The sequence below is a fragment of the Felis catus genome, chromosome B4 (genome assembly GCF_018350175.1).
Source record: "Felis catus isolate Fca126 chromosome B4, F.catus_Fca126_mat1.0, whole genome shotgun sequence".
Taxonomy (NCBI): domain Eukaryota; kingdom Metazoa; phylum Chordata; class Mammalia; order Carnivora; family Felidae; genus Felis; species Felis catus.
In genome coordinates this window covers 100,145,608-100,149,190 of record NC_058374.1, presented here as the reverse complement: position 1 = coordinate 100,149,190, position 3,583 = coordinate 100,145,608, and the positions used below count along the sequence as shown (strand labels likewise).

Below are 3,583 nucleotides of genomic sequence, written 5' to 3'. Positions count from 1 at the left end.
TGCCTGGGTGGCTCAGTCAGTTAAGCATCCAACTTTTGATTTCGGCACAGGTCATGATCTCACTGTTCATGGGATTGAGCCCTGTGCCGGGCTCTGTGCCATCAGCATGGGATTCTCTCTCTCCCTCTCTCTCTCTGATCCTCCCCTGTTCACATTTTCTCTCTCTCAAAAGTAAATAAATAAACTTTAAAAAGTAGATGAATGGATAAAGAATGTGTGGGATGAAATATTACTCAGCCAAAAAAAAAAAAAAAAAAAAAAGAATGAGATGCGATCTTGCCATTTGCAACAACATAGATGATGGACCTAGAGGGTATAATGCTAAGTGAAAGATAAGAGAAAGACAAATACCAAATAAAGAAAGAAAAAAAAAGACAAAGAAAACTCTTTTAAAAAATGCTTTTTTTTTCCATTTTATTTTTTATTTAAATTCAAGTTAGTGGGGGTGCCTGGGTGGCTCAGTCAGTTAAGCACCAGGCTTCAGCTCAGGTCATGAGCTCACAGTTCCGTTGGTTCAAGCCCCGCATGGGGCTCTGTGATGACAGCTTAGAGCCTAGAGCCTGCTTCAGATCCTCTGTCTCCCACTTGCACTCTCTCAAAAATAAATAAACATTAAAAAAATTAAATTCAAGTTAGTTAACATATAGTGTAGTATTGGTTTCAGGGGTAGTATTTAGTGATTCATCACCTACATACAACACCCAGTGCTCATCCCAACAAGTGCCCTCCTTAATGCCCATCACCCATTTGGCCCATCCCTCCACTCTCCTCTCCTCCAACAACTCTCAGTTTGTTCTCAGTATTTAAGAGTTTCCTATGATTTGCCTCCCTGTTTTTATCTTATTTTTCCTTCCCTTCCCTATGTTCATGTTTCATTTCTTAAATTCCACATATGGGTGAAATCATATGACATGTATCTTTCTCTGACTGACCTATCTTGCTTAGAATAATACACTCAAGTTCCATCCACATTGTTGTAAATGGCAAGATTTCATTCTTTTTGATCACGAAATAATATTCCATTGTGTATATATACCACATCTTCTTTGTCCATTCATCAGTCAATGGACATTTGGGCTTCATTTTATTTATGTTAGAAAGAGAGAGAGTGAGTGGGGGAGAGGGTGAGAGGGAGGGAGAGAGAGAGAGAGAGAGAGAGAGAGAGAGAGAGAGAGAGAGAGAGAGAGAATCTTAAGAAGACTCCACACTTCATGCAGAGCCCAACATGGGGCTTAATCCCATGACCCTGGGATCATGACCTGAGCCAAAATCGAGAGTCAGGACACTAAACCAACTGATCCATCCAGGTGCTCCCAAAAAGCTGACTCTTAAATACAAAGACCAATCTGGTGGTTGCCAGAGGGCAAGTGGGCGGGGAGAATGGGGGGTAGATACGGAGGTTTAAGAGTAACCTATGGTGATGAGCACTGAGTAATGTATAGAAATGCCAAATTATTATGTTATACACCTGAAACTAATATAACACTATATGTTAATAATACTTCAATAAAACAACAACAACCACAACAACAAAAGTGTTGCCAGTGTGCAGGCAAGTTCTGGGTTATTAAGTATCTCATAGTAAAGTACAGAAAAGTTAAGAGTCAGCCCAAGGTGGATGAGTGTGTGGGTTGCATCTCTTTATTGTTTATATCAATGCCTTTTGGGAAGCTTCTCCAGAATTATCTATAGTTTGTTTTCTGTTTTCACCATGTGCAACAAAGTTTTCTAGAAGTAAACTCCATTTTCAGATAAAAGACTTTTCTTTTTGGATTAGTTGCATTGGCTGTTAAGTGTTTATCCAACAACTACAGGACAGTGGTGCAGATGGATCTCAGTTCAGACTTTACTTTCTCCCAGTAGTTCTTAATTAGTAGCAACTTCTTATCAGACGTGTTGCTCTTCTGCTCTATGTTCCTCCAGGGGCACCTGAAGCCCCTGAAGATGTTCTTATAGGCCACCTAGAGCAGATTCCATAATGGCCTTCGTGCAGGTGGGTATGTTGGAGCACTCAGCCTGCTCGGCCAGCTTCACCTTCTGGATCACTCTTTGTTCTCTTTGGTGTGCAGGCTGCATTCAGGGCTGGTGGGGCTCCAGGACGAGGACACAGAGGAGAGCGAGGGCAAGGCACTGAGGGAGTAAGCACTGATAAGATATGGAAGAGTCCTCCTCAAGAGTCTTCTCATCTCTGCAGCCACTTTGATCTACCTTTGGCTTTAGCAGAGGACCCTCCTGGAGGCAAGGGGCAGGCTGTGGCCTACACACCATTTTTAACTGGTCTTTCTTTTCAGTTCCAATTCTTGGCTTACTCACAGAAAAATTTCACTCCCACTTTCTTTGCTCCATTTGCAAACTCAAAGAGTACTTCCCATGTGTCTACCACCTTGAGGATCATGCTCTTGACCTTCCTGCAGAAGAGTCCCAATACTGGGGGTAAAATCAATGATAACAGAAAACTTGACTCCAATGTGTTTAAAAGTTGTTCACATTCCCTCTCAGAATCATCATGAAGTCCTCAGTGACCACTTCATTCTCTTTCACTTAAATCCATATTTTGCTAAATACCAACATTCAAGATAAAGATTTCTCATCCATCTAGTCTTAGGATATTAGAGTTGGAGGGAGCCACAGAGACCATTTGGAACTTAACCCTTCTTTTTAAGGTTCTACTCTGTTTGCCACCTAAAATCCATTTCATAGGGAGCCTTTTATTTATTGTATGACTGGGTCTCCTTCCTGATTCTACATTTTTCTCCACAGCCCCTGCTGTCATTCATAAAGGAAGGCCTATGTTGGTAGCTAGGATGGGCTCCTTCAATAATTAGGCATGCCATGCCTCTGGCAGGTCTCACTTCTTTGTTGTTGTGCTATTGGTTTATTTACATTACATTCTATTATGTCAATGACATTTAAATCCTGGAAGTTTGTATTTATAAACAGAAGCCAGTACATTCCTGGAAAAATACTATATATATATGTATATACATATATATACACACATACATAGTCTGTATATATATATATATATATATATATATATACACATATATATAACAAAAACAAGATACAATTAACAGTTAATATGATAGTTGGGTAGCTTAATGAACATCTTGCTTCTCTGAAGTCTCATCTGGGATTTTAGAGTGAAGTATATCCAGAGGCTGCCAGTGGCAATTTATGAAGGAGCTGTAGAGTTCTACACGCTTCACCATAAACTCTTTAATTCCTCAATATTCAAATGAAGATTTGGATCTTCTAGTAGCTTTTCATCTTAGTTTTCAGCCAAGATCTGTGGTTTCCTCAGGTGTAACTGAAGATTTAGCTGGATGTCTTGAGTAATAAGGTGGTATCCAGCTCCATCTACTACAGCCACAGCTGTAGCCGGAAAAAGAACAATAGCTACGCTGTTGCTCAAATCATTTGCCAAAGAGGCAATCCTGTCAGGGCTAGAACTTGGCTTCACTCTTTGCTAATACCAGTTATAATTATTTCGTTGACTGACGCCAAAACCTGCACAACTCTCCTGTCCTTCCATTAGACAGGAGTTAACCATGAGATGGATTAACTGCTAGGCTTCCACGGC

At 40.4% G+C, this 3,583-nt stretch overlaps 1 pseudogene; it reads right to left on the bottom strand.

Annotated features, from left to right (window-relative positions):
* Positions 1-1,250: 1,250 nt before the first annotated feature.
* On the bottom strand, positions 1,251-3,019 carry LOC101088090 (annotated as a pseudogene).
* Between the last annotated feature and the right edge of the window lie 564 nt (positions 3,020-3,583).